The sequence below is a fragment of the Lonchura striata genome, chromosome 8 (assembly GCF_050655825.1).
Source record: "Lonchura striata isolate lonStrDom1 chromosome 8, ASM5065582v1, whole genome shotgun sequence".
Classification (NCBI taxonomy): domain Eukaryota; kingdom Metazoa; phylum Chordata; class Aves; order Passeriformes; family Estrildidae; genus Lonchura; species Lonchura striata.
This window is the reverse complement of record NC_140710.1, coordinates 115,690-128,649: the sequence shown is the minus strand read 5'-3', so window position 1 is coordinate 128,649 and position 12,960 is coordinate 115,690. Positions and strand designations below refer to the sequence as shown.

General features: G+C 52.4%; 1 long non-coding RNA gene across 1 annotated transcript; it reads left to right on the top strand.

The window, feature by feature from the left end:
* The first annotated feature begins 2,961 nt into the window (after positions 1-2,961).
* Positions 2,962-6,496, top strand: LOC146766707 (uncharacterized). Its single transcript, XR_014956955.1, has 3 exons — positions 2,962-3,257; positions 5,945-6,017; positions 6,095-6,496. It is a non-coding gene; the product is annotated as an uncharacterized LOC146766707 (long non-coding RNA).
* The last annotated feature ends 6,464 nt before the right edge of the window (positions 6,497-12,960 follow it).

The window sequence follows — 12,960 nt, the reverse complement described above, 5'->3', positions numbered from 1 at the left end:
TCAAAAGCTCTCTCCCTGTCCTGTGTTGTGGATGTCTGCACGTATTTTTCCTGGAGCTGTTCCGCCCTGCTGCATAGCCTGTAACAACACAAGTCCTGGGGACTTGAAATTGGCAGTGCAGGGTGTAGTTGGGCTCTAGATTGTATGGGGAGATTGGCTTAATATGTTTAGTCATGTTAAGTTGTCCTGCAGCCGTTTGACACCAGTCCTAACTTTCTTTCAGATGCTGACAGTTCAAATCTGTGGCCAAGGGCCCCAGTCCTGGGTCAGGGTTTTCCCATGAGCAGGTCAGTCATTTTTTGCATTTGCAGGGGATGCTTGAAGGGTGTCTTTGTCACAGCAGTGTTCTTTGCCTTTATTTTCAGGAGGTCCAGGCAGATAGCAGCAGTCAAGGCCAAGTGTGCCAGGTGAGCAGTGGGCCAAAGCAGTTGTTTGTGCTCAGGTTTCAGAGCAATTGTATGTATCTGTTCTTGTTTGTGTGTTTAGGGAATCCACCCAGAGTATGCCAAGCCCCTGTCACCAACAGCTGATGGCCTGGATTTCCTGTGCTTGTGGGCTCTCTGGATGTATTTTAGGACTCTGAGATGAAGCCTTGAAATTTTGTATTTCACGATGGCATCCAGGGAGCCTTTGGCAATGGCTGAGGAGTTGCGGTGAGTTGCCGAGGTAGGGAGGGGGAGCCAAGGTCCACTCGTGTTTCAGCAATGCCGAGTCACTTTGTCTCTTCTTAACCCAGGCAGACCCTGCGATGATGGTGGCAGCCTCCGAGCCTGGCAAAAGTGAGCGGCCCGAGCATTCTTAGGAGAACGGTGAGTAGCAGGATTGCTGGGTTTTGTCCATTGTGCAGCTAAGATCATGCAGTGATGTTTGGTGTTCTCGATTGTAGCTGAGCGCGGGACCACAGCCCGGTGACCATTGGACATTCCCCGCAGGCGAGGCAGCCTCCATTGGCACGCGATGTGGATTCTCATCCCCAGATGCCTGAGAGATAAGTTGAGTGCTCAGGCCCACAGTGGGGATGAAAGCGGGGTGCTTTCATCCCCAGATGGCTGAGAGATAAGTTGAGGGCTCAGGCCCACATTGGGGGTGAAAGTGGGGTGCTGGGAGGGCCTTATGAATGAGCTTTGGGGGCAGGGATGTGCAAGAAGCATCTCCTAAGGCCATCTAAAGGCAAAAACTGTCTGTTTTGATCACAGTGCTGAGGTGCACAGGGCAGAGCAGTTGCGGTGTGTGTCCTGTCACTTGTCTCTGGTGCACTGTGTGTTCTTTGGGTCTCTCGGTCCTTTCTTCTCCTCAAAAGCTCTCTCTCCCTTTCCTGTGTCACGGATGTCTGCACGTATTTTTCCTGGAGCTGTTCTGCCCTGCTGCATAGCCTGTAACAACACAAGTCCTGGGGACTTGAAATTGGCAGTGCAGTGTGTAGTTGGGCTCTAGATTGTATGGGGAGATTGGCTTAATATGTTTAGTCATGTTAAGTTGTCCTGCAGCCGTTTGACACCAGTCCTAACTTTCTTTCAGATGCTGACAGTTCAAATCTGTGGCCAAGGGCCCCAGTCCTGGGTGAGGGTTTTCCCATGAGCAGGTCAGTCATTTTTTGCATTTGCAGGGGATGCTTGAAGGGTGTCTTTGCCACAGCAGTGTTCTTTGCCTTTATTTTCAGGAGGTCCAGGCAGATAGTAGCAGTCAAGGCCAAGTGTGCCAGGTGAGCAGTGGGCCAAAGCAGTTGTTTGTGCTCAGGTTTCAGGTTTTGGAGCAATTGTATGTATCTGTTCTTGTTTGTGTGTTTAGGGAATCCACCCAGAGTATGCCAAGCCCCTGTCACCAACAGCTGATGGCCTGGATTTCCTGTGCTTGTGAGCCCTCTGGATGTATTTTAGGACTCTGAGATGAAGCCTTGAAATTTTGTATTTCGAGATGGCATCCAGGGAGCCTTTGGCAATGGCTGAGGAGTTGCGGTGAGTTGCCGAGGTAGGGAGGGGGAGCCAAGGTCCACTCGTGTTTCAGCAATGCCGAGTCACTTTGTCTCTTCTTAACCCAGGCAGACCCTGCGATGATGGTGGCAGCCTCCGAGCCTGGCCAAAGTGCGTGGCCCGAGCATTCTTAGGAGAGCGGTGAGTAGAAGGATTGCTGGGTTTTGTCCATTGTGCAGCTAAGATCATGCAGTGATGTTTGGTGTTCTCGATTGTAGCTGAGCACGGGACCACAGCCTGGTGACCATTCGACATTCCCCGCAGGCGAGGCAGCCTCCATTGGCACGCGATGTGGATTCTCATCCCCAGATGCCTGAGAGATAAGTTGAGTGCTCAGGCCCACAGTGGGGATGAAAGCGGGGTGCTTTCATCCCCAGATGGCTGAGAGATAAGTTGAGGGCTCAGGCCCACATTGGGGGTGAAAGTGGGGTGCTGGGAGGGCCTTATGAATGAGCTTTGGGGGCAGGGATGTGCAAGAAGCATCTCCTAAGGCCATCTAAAGGCAAAAAGTGTCTGTTTTGATCACAGTGCTGAGGTGCTCAGGGCAGAGCAGTTGCGGTGTGTGTCCTGTCACTTGTCTCTGGTGCACTGTGTGTTCTTTGGGTCTCTCGGTCCTTTCTTCTCCTCAAAAGCTCTCTCTCCCTGTTCTGTGTTGTGGATGTCTGCACGTATTTTTCCTGGAGCTGTTCTGCCCTGCTGCATAGCCTGTAACAACACAAGTCCTGGGGACTTGAAATTGGCAGTGCAGGGTGTAGTTGGGCTCTAGATTGTATGGGGAGATTGGCTTAATATGTTTAGTCGTGTTAAGTTGTCCTGCAGCCGTTTGACACCAGTCCTAACTTTCTTTCAGATGCTGACAGTTCAAATCTGTGGCCAAGGGCCCCAGTCCTGGGTGAGGGTTTTCCCATGAGCAGGTCAGTCATTTTTTGCATTTGCAGGGGATGCTTGAATGGTGTCTTTGTCACAGCGGTGTTCTTTGCCTTTATTTTCAGGAGGTCCAGGCAGATAGCAGCAGTCAAGGCCAAGTGTGCCAGGTGAGCAGTGGGCCAAAGCAGTTGTTTGTGCTCAGGTTTCAGGTTTTGGAGCAATTGTATGTATCTGTTCTTGTTTGTGTGTTTAGGGAATCCACCCAGAGTATGCCAAGCCCCTGTCACCAACAGCTGATGGCCTGGATTTCCTGTGCTTGTGAGCCCTCTGGATGTATTTTAGGACTCTGAGATGAAGCCTTGAAATTTTGTATTTCACGATGGCATCCAGGGAGCCTTTGGCAATGGCTGAGGAGTTGCGGTGAGTTGCCGAGGTAGGGAGGGGGAGCCAAGGTCCACTCGTGTTTCAGCCATGTCGAATCACTTTGTCTCTTCTTAACCCAGGCAGACCCTGCGATGACGGTGGCAGCCTCCGAGCCTGGCCAAAGTGCGTGGCCCGAGCATTCTTAGGAGAACGGTGAGTAGCAGGATTGCTGGGTTTTGTCCATTGTGCAGCTAAGATCATGCAGTGATGTTTGGTGTTCTCGATTGTAGCTGAGCACGGGACCACAGCCCGGTGACCATTGGACATTCCCCGCAGGCGAGGCAGCCTCCATTGGCACGCGATGTGGATTCTCATCCCCAGATGCCTGAGAGATAAGTTGAGTGCTCAGGCCCACAGTGGGGATGAAAGCGGGGTGCTTTCATCCCCAGATGGCTGAGAGATAAGTTGAGGGCTCAGGCCCACATTGGGGGTGAAAGTGGGGTGCTGGGAGGGCCTTATGAATGAGCTTTGGGGGCAGGGATGTGCAAGAAGCATCTCCTAAGGCCATCTAAAGGCAAAAAGTGTCTGTTTTGATCACAGTGCTGAGGTGCTCAGGGCAGAGCAGTTGCGGTGTGTGTCCTGTCACTTGTCTCTGGTGCACTGTGTGTTCTTTGGGTCTCTCAGTCCTTTCTTCTCCTCAAAAGCTCTCTCTCCCTTTCCTGTGTCACGGATGTCTGCACGTATTTTTCCTGGAGCTGTTCTGCCCTGCTGCATAGCCTGTAACAACACAAGTCCTGGGGACTTGAAATTGGCAGTGCAGGGTGTAGTTGGGCTCTAGATTGTATGGGGAGATTGGCTTAATATGTTTAGTTGTGTTAAGTTGTCCTGCAGCCGTTTGACACCAGTCCTAACTTTCTTTCAGATGCTGACAGTTCAAATCTGTGGCCAAGGGCCCCAGTCCTGGGTGAGGGTTTTCCCATGAGCAGGTCAGTCATTTTTTGCATTTGCAGGGGATGCTTGAAGGGTGTCTTTGCCACAGCGGTGTTCTTTGCCTTTATTTTCAGGAGGTCCAGGCAGATAGCAGCAGTCAAGGCCAAGTGTGCCAGGTGAGCAGTGGGCCAAAGCAGTTGTTTGTGCTCAGGTTTCAGGTTTTGGAGCAATTGTATGTATCTGTTCTTGTTTGTGTGTTTAGGGAATCCACCCAGAGTATGCCAAGCCCCTGTCACCAACAGCTGATGGCCTGGATTTCCTGTGCTTGTGAGCTCTCTGGATGTATTTTAGGACTCTGAGATGAAGCCTTGAAATTTTGTATTTCACGATGGCATCCAGAGAGCCTTTGGCAATGGCTGAGGAGTTGCGGTGAGTTGCCGAGGTAGGGAGGGGGAGCCAAGGTCCACTCGTGTTTCAGCCATGTCGAATCACTTTGTCTCTTCTTAACCCAGGCAGACCCTGCGATGACGGTGGCAGCCTCCGAGCCTGGCCAAAGTGCGTGGCCCGAGCATTCTTAGGAGAACGGTGAGTAGCAGGATTGCTGGGTTTTGTCCATTGTGCAGCTAAGATCATGCAGTGATGTTTGGTGTTCTCGATTGTAGCTGAGCACGGGACCACAGCCCGGTGACCATTGGACATTCCCCGCAGGCGTGGCAGCCTCCATTGGCACGCGATGTGGATTCTCATCCCCAGATGCCTGAGAGATAAGTTGAGTGCTCAGGCCCACAGTGGGGATGAAAGCGGGGTGCTTTCATCCCCAGATGGCTGAGAGATAAGTTGAGGGCTCAGGCCCACATTGGGGGTGAAAGTGGGGTGCTGGGAGGGCCTTATGAATGAGCTTTGGGGGCAGGGATGTGCAAGAAGCATCTCCTAAGGCCATCTAAAGGCAAAAAGTGTCTGTTTTGATCACAGTGCTGAGGTGCTCAGGGCAGAGCAGTTGCGGTGTGTGTCCTGTCACTTGTCTCTGGTACACTGTGTGTTCTTTGGGTCTCTCGGTCCTTTCTTCTCCTCAAAAGCTCTCTCTCCCTTTCCTGTGTCACGGATGTCTGCACGTATTTTTCCTGGAGCTGTTCCGCCCTGCTGCATAGCCTGTAACAACACAAGTCCTGGGGACTTGAAATTGGCAGTGCAGGGTGTAGTTGGGCTCTAGATTGTATGGGGAGATTGGCTTAATATGTTTAGTCGTGTTAAGTTGTCCTGCAGCCGTTTGACACCAGTCCTAACTTTCTTTCAGATGCTGACAGTTCAAATCTGTGGCCAAGGGCCCCAGTCCTGGGTCAGGGTTTTCCCATGAGCAGGTCAGTCATTTTTTGCATTTGCAGGGGATGCTTGAATGGTGTCTTTGTCACAGCGGTGTTCTTTGCCTTTATTTTCAGGAGGTCCAGGCAGATAGCAGCAGTCAAGGCCAAGTGTGCCAGGTGAGCAGTGGGCCAAAGCAGTTGTTTGTGCTCAGGTTTCAGGTTTTGGAGCAATTGTATGTATCTGTTCTTGTTTGTGTGTTTAGGGAATCCACCCAGAGTATGCCAAGCCCCTGTCACCAACAGCTGATGGCCTGGATTTCCTGTGCTTGTGAGCCCTCTGGATGTATTTTAGGACTCTGAGATGAAGCCTTGAAATTTTGTATTTCGAGATGGCATCCAGAGAGCCTTTGGCAATGGCTGAGGAGTTGCGGTGAGTTGCCGAGGTAGGGAGGGGGAGCCAAGGTCCACTCGTGTTTCAGCAATGCCGAGTCACTCTGTCTCTTCTTAACCCAGGCAGACCCTGCGAAGACGGTGGCAGCCTCCGAGCCTGGCCAAAGTGCGTGGCCCGAGCATTCTTAGGAGAGCGGTGAGTAGCAGGATTGCTGGGTTTTGTCCATTGTGCAGCTAAGATCATGCAGTGATGTTTGGTGTTCTCGATTGTAGCTGAGCACGGGACCACAGCCCGGTGACCATAGGACATTCCCCGCAGGCGAGGCAGCCTCCATTGGCACGCGATGTGGATTCTCATCCCCAGATGCCTGAGAGATAAGTTGAGTGCTCAGGCCCACAGTGGGGGTGAAAGCGGGGTGCTCTCATCCCCAGATGGCTGAGAGATAAGTTGAGGGCTCAGGCCCACATTGGGGGTGAAAGTGGGGTGCTGGGAGGGCCTTATGAATGAGCTTTGGGGGCAGGGATGTGCAAGAAGCATCTCCTAAGGCCATCTAAAGGCAAAAAGTGTCTGTTTTGATCACAGTGCTGAGGTGCTCAGGGCAGAGCAGTTGCGGTGTGTGTCCTGTCACTTGTCTCTGGTGCACTGTGTGTTCTTTGGGTCTCTCGGTCCTTTCTTCTCCTCAAAAGCTCTCTCTCCCTTTCCTGTGTCACGGATGTCTGCACGTATTTTTCCTGGAGCTGTTCTGCCCTGCTGCATAGCCTGTAACAACACAAGTCCTGGGGACTTGAAATTGGCAGTGCAGGGTGTAGTTGGGCTCTAGATTGTATGGGGAGATTGGCTTAATATGTTTAGTTGTGTTAAGTTGTCCTGCAGCCGTTTGACACCAGTCCTAACTTTCTTTCAGATGCTGACAGTTCAAATCTGTGGCCAAGGGCCCCAGTCCTGGGTCAGGGTTTTCCCATGAGCAGGTCAGTCATTTTTTGCATTTGCAGGGGATGCTTGAAGGGTGTCTTTGCCACAGCGGTGTTCTTTGCCTTTATTTTCAGGAGGTCCAGGCAGATAGCAGCAGTCAAGGCCAAGTGTGCCAGGTGAGCAGTGGGCCAAAGCAGTTGTTTGTGCTCAGGTTTCAGGTTTTGGAGCAATTGTATGTATCTGTTCTTGTTTGTGTGTTTAGGGAATCCACCCAGAGTATGCCAAGCCCCTGTCACCAACAGCTGATGGCCTGGATTTCCTGTGCTTGTGAGCCCTCTGGATGTATTTTAGGACTCTGAGATGAAGCCTTGAAATTTTGTATTTCGAGATGGCATCCAGGGAGCCTTTGGCAATGGCTGAGGAGTTGCGGTGAGTTACCGAGGTAGGGAGGGGGAGCCAAGGTCCACTCGTGTTTCAGCAATGCCGAGTCACTTTGTCTCTTCTTAACCCAGGCAGACCCTGCGATGATGGTGGCAGCCTCCGAGCCTGGCCAAAGTGCGTGGCCCGAGCATTTCTAGGAGAGCGGTGAGTAGAAGGATTGCTGGGTTTTGTCCATTGTGCAGCTAAGATCATGCAGTGATGTTTGGTGTTCTCGATTGTAGCTGAGCGCGGGACCACAGCCCGGTGACCATTGGACATTCCCCGCAGGCGAGGCAGCCTCCATTGGCACGCGATGTGGATTCTCATCCCCAGATGCCTGAGAGATAAGTTGAGTGCTCAGGCCCACAGTGGGGATGAAAGCGGGGTGCTTTCATCCCCAGATGGCTGAGAGATAAGTTGAGGGCTCAGGCCCACATTGGGGGTGAAAGTGGGGTGCTGGGAGGGCCTTATGAATGAGCTTTGGGGGCAGGGATGTGCAAGAAGCATCTCCTAAGGCCATCTAAAGGCAAAAAGTGTCTGTTTTGATCACAGTGCTGAGGTGGTCAGGGCAGAGCAGTTGCAGTGTGTGTCCTGTCACTTGTCTCTGGTGCACTGTGTGTTCTTTGGGTCTCTCGGTCCTTTCTTCTCCTCAAAAGCTCTCTCTCCCTGTCCTGTGTCGTGGATGTCTGCACGTATTTTTCCTGGAGCTGTTCTGCCCTGCTGCATAGCCTGTAACAACACAAGTCCTGGGGACTTGAAATTGGCAGTGCAGGGTGTAGTTGGGCTCTAGATTGTATGGGGAGATTGCCAGAACATGTTTGGTGATGCTAAGTTGTTCTCCCCCCTGCCAGTCCCTCTGGGACTCCCCCTTCCTCCCCATATCTCAATTGGGAGATCTGACCCCTGGGACCCTACAAAACTCTCTCGGTACCCCTAAAAAGATCCCCCAGGGACCTACCTTGATCTTTCTGGGACCCTCTGAATGATCCCCAGTAACCCTAAGGGATCCCTGGTACCCCCCAGTGGTCCCCAGGACACCCTGGGATGCCCTTGGGACCCCTCCCCATATGACCATTGAGAGACCCCCTTGAACACTCCATGCCCCCCTCCCGAAATCCATCTGGATTTCCAACCCCCAGAGTGACATCGCTGGGACCCCTGCATTCCTCCCCACCATCCCCAAGAACCCGCAGAGCCTTCCTGTGGTGTCAGTAAGGGCTACAAGCAGTGATAAAACTGCTTCTACTGCGTCCTGTACCTGCTATGGGAGCACTGGGAGGGACACTGGGAAAATCAGGAGGGAAGTGGGAATGTTGGGTGGCACACTGGGAGGGAACTGGGGCAGCTGAGACGACTTGGGGACACCTGGGAGAGATCTCCTGTGGAAAAGGAGACAAAGGGAGCCGAAGTCATCCCAGTGCCATGGGATATTCCAGATGGAGATCCCGGGGCCACCCAGGACCACGGCAAGAGCAGTCAGGCCATGAGCTGGGGGCAGCTTTGGTGTGGAAGGCATCTGGCATCCCAATTGGAATTTCAGGAGGCCCAGTGGTGTCCACAAGGCCGTGAGCACAAACAGTGCTTCTTTTCCCTGGGAAAGAAAACTCACCAGTCCAGGTTCCTGATGTCAGTTTGTGGGGCTCCCTTGGGTCTATCAGGGCAGCACAAGTTATAAGTTGGGGCAGATGAAGTCTCGGAGATCTCCTTTGATGTTTGTACTTGTTGCTGTCAGGGCCCAGCCCAGGGCCACAGGATCTTGTGCGCAAATTCCAGACTTTTTGAATGGGAAAGAAAACTCACAAATCCAGGATCCTGATGTCAGTTTGTTGGTCTCCCTTGGCACTGTAGTGGCAGCACAAATTTGAGGTGGGGACAGCTTTGTTCTGGGAGATATTCTTTGATGTTCCTATTTGTTGCAGTCAGCCTCCCACCCTGGGTCAGGGGGTCCTGTGCGCTAATTCCAGCCTTTTTCCCTGGGAAAGAAAACTCACCAGTCCAAGTTCCTGATGTCAGTTCGTAGGGATGCCTTGGGTCTATCAGGGCAACACAAGTTTGAGGCCGGGACAGCTTTGTTCTGGGATGCATCCTTTGATGTTTGGCGTTTTTGGAGTGAGGTGACAGCTCAGGGCCTGGGGCACCTGGGCACATTTCCCAGCCTTTTCCCTGAAAAGGAAACTCACCAGTCCAGGTTCCTGATGTCAGTTTGTAGGTCTCCCTTTGCACTGTACAAGCAGCACAAGTTTGAGGTGGGGATAACTTCGGTTTGGGGTCCATCCTTAGATATGAGGATTTTTTGCGGTCAGGGTCCAGAACAGGGCTGGGGGCCCCTGGGCACATACTTTGGCCATTTTCCCTGGAAAGAAAACTCAGCAGTCCAGATTCCTGATGTCAGTTTGTAGGTCTCCCTTGGCACTGTACTGGCAGCACAAGATTGAGGTGGGGACAGCTTTGTTCTGGGATGCATCCTTCGATGTTTGGAGTTTTTGGAGTGAGGCGCCTGCTCAGGGCCTGGGGCACCTGGGCACATTTCCCAGCCTTTTCCCTGGAAAGAAAACTCACCAGTCCAGGTTCCTAATGTCAGTTTGTAGGGCTCCCTTGGGACTCTCAGGGCAGCGCAAGTTTGAGGTGGGGACAGCTTTGTTCTGGGATGCAGCCTTCGATGTTTTGATTTTTTGCATTCAGGTGCCCACCCAGGGCCGGGGGCCCCTGGGCTCATTTCCCAGACTTTTCCCTGGAAAGAAAACTCACCAGTCCAGGTTCCTGATGTCAGTTTGTAGGTCTGCCTTGGCACTGTAGTGGCAGCACAAATTTTCTGGTGGGGACAGCTTTGTTCTGGGAGATATTCTTTGATGTTCCTATTTGTTGCAGTCAGCCTCCCACCCGGGGTCAGGGCAACCTTTGTTCTAATTCCAGCCTTTTTGCCTGGGAAAGAAAACTCACCAGTCCAAGTTCCTGATGTCAGTCTGTAGGGCTCCCTTGGGACTCTCAGGGCAGCACAAGTTTGAGGTGGGGGCAGATGAAGTCTCGGAGATATCCTTTGATGTTCTTATGAGTTGCAGCCAGGCGCCTGCCCAAGGCCAGGGGGACCTTTGCTCTAATTCCAGCCCTTTTCCCTGAAAAGGAAACTCACCAGTCCAGGTTCCTGATGTCAGTTTGTAGGTCTCCCTTGGGACTCTCAGGGCAGCGCAAGTTTGAGGTGGGGACAGCTTTGTTCTGGGATGCATCCTTCGAAGTTTTGATTTTTTGCATTCAGGTGCCCACCCAGGGCCGCGGGCCCCTGGGCACATTTCCCAGACTTTTCCCTGGAAAGAAAACTCACCACTCCAGGTTCCTGATGTCAGTTTGTAGGTCTCCCTTGGCACTGTACCGGCAGCACAAGTTAGAGGTGGGGACAGCTTTGTTCTGGGATGCATCCTTTGATGTTTGGAGTTTTTGGAGTGAGGTGCCAGCTCAGGGCCTGGGGCACCTGGGCATATTTCCCAGCCTTTTCCCTGGAAAGAAAACTCACCAGTCGAGGTTCCTGATGTCAGTTTGTAGGTCTCCCTTGGCACTGTACTGGCAGCACAAATTTGAGGTGGGGACAGCTTTGTTCTGGGATGAATCCTTTGATGTTTGTAGTTTCTGCAGTCACGCACTAGCTCAGGGTCAGGGGCCCCTGGGCACATACTTTGGCCATTTTCCCTGGGAAAGAAAACTCACGAGTCCAGGTTCCTGATGTCATTTTGTAGGTCTCCCTTGGCACTGTAGTGGCAGCACAAATTTTCTGGTGGGGACAGCTTTGTTCTGGGAGATATTCTTTGATGTTCCTATTTGTTGCAGTCAGGTGCCCACCCGGGGTCAGGGGGTCCTGTGCGGTAATTCCAGCCTTTTTGCCTGGGAAAGAAAACTCACCAGTCCAAGTTCCTGATGTCAGTTTGTAGGGCTCCCTTGGGACTCTCAGGGCAGCGCAAGTTTGAGGTGGGGGCAGATGAAGTCTCGGTGATATCCTTCGATGTTCTTATGAGTTGCAGCCAGGCGCCTGCCCAAGGCCAGGGGGACCTTTTCTCTAATTCCAGCCCTTTTCCCTGGAAAGGAAACTCACCAGGCCAGGTTCCTGATGTCAGTTTCTAGGGAACCATTGGGACTGTCAGGGCAGCGCAATTTCGAGGCGGGGACAGCTTTGTTCTGGGATGCATCCTTTGATGTTTGGAGTTTTTGGAGTGAGACGCCAGCTCAGGGCCAGGGGCCCCTGGTCACATTTCCCAGCCTTTTCCCTGAAAAGGAAACTCACCAGTCCAGGTTCCTGATGTCAGTTTGTAGGGCTCCCTTGGGACTCTCAGGGCAGCACAAGTTTCATGTTGGGGCAGATGAAGTCTCGGAGATATCCTTTGATGTTCTTAGGAGTTGCAGTCAGGCGCCTGCCCAAGGCCAGGGGGACTTTGTTCTAATTCCAGCCTTTTTCCCTGGAAAGGAAACTCACCAGGCCAGGTTCCTGATGTCAGTTTGTAGGGAACCATTGGAACTGTCACGGCAGCGCAAGTTTGAGGCCGGGACAGCTTTGTTCTGGGATGCATCTTTTGATGTTTGGAGTTTTTGGAGGGAGGTGCCAGCTCAGGGCCTGGGGCACCTGGGCACATTTCCCAGCCTTTTCCCTGGAAAGAAAACTCACCAGTCCAGGTTCCTAATGTCAGTTTGTAGGGCTCCCTTGGGACTCTCAGGGCAGCGCAAGTTTGAGGTGGGGGCAGATGAAGTCTCGGAGATATCCTTTGATGTTCTTATGAGTTGCAGTCAGGCGCCTGCCCAAGGCCAGGGGGACCTTTGCTCTAATTCCAGCACTTTTCCCTGAAAAGGAAACTCACCCGTCCAGGTTCCTGATGTCAGTTTGTAGGGCTCCCTTGGGACTCTCAGGGCAGCGCAAGTTTGAGGTGGGGGCAGACGAAGTCTCGGAGATATGCTTTGATATTCTTAAGAGTTGCAGTCAGGCGCCTGCCCAAGGCCAGGGGGACCTTTGCTCTAATTCCAGCCCTTTTCCCTGAAGAGAAAACTCACCAGTCCAGTTCCTGATGTCAGTTTGTAGGGCTCGCTTGGCACTCTCAGGGCAGCACAAGTTACATGTTGGGGCAGATGAAGTCTCGGAGATATCCTTTGATGTTCTTATGTGTTGCAGTCAGGTGCCTTCCCAAGTCCAGGGCGACCTTTGTTCTAATTCCAGCCTTTTTCCCTGGAAAGAAAACTCACCAGTCCAGGTTCCTGATGTCAGTTTGTAGGGCTCCTTTGGGACTCTCAGGGCAGCGCAAGTTTGAGGTGGGGGCAGATGAAGTCTCGGATATATCCTTTGATGTTCTTATTTTTGCAGTCAGGCGCCCACCCGGGGTCAGGGGACCTGTGCGCCAATTCCAGACTTTTTCCCTGGGAAAGAAAACTCACCAGTCCAAGTTCCTGATGTCAGTTTGTAGGTCTGCCTTGGCACTGTAGTGGCAGCACAAATTTTCTGGTGGGGACAGCTTTGTTCTGGGAGATATTCTTTGATGTTCCTATTTGTTGCAGTCAGCCTCCCACCCGGGGTCAGGGGGTCCTGTGCGCTAATTCCAGCCCTTTTCCCCGAAAAGGAAACTCACCAGTCCAGGTTCCTGATGTCAGTTTGTAGGTCTCCCTTGGGACTCTCAGGGTAGTGCAAGTTTGAGGTGGGGACAGCTTTGTTCTGGGATGCATCCTTCAAAGTTTTGATTTTTTCCATTCAGGTGCCCACCCAGGGCCGGGGGCCCCTGGGCACATTTCCCAGACTTTTCCCTGGAAAGAAAACTCACCAGTCGAGGTTCCTGATGTC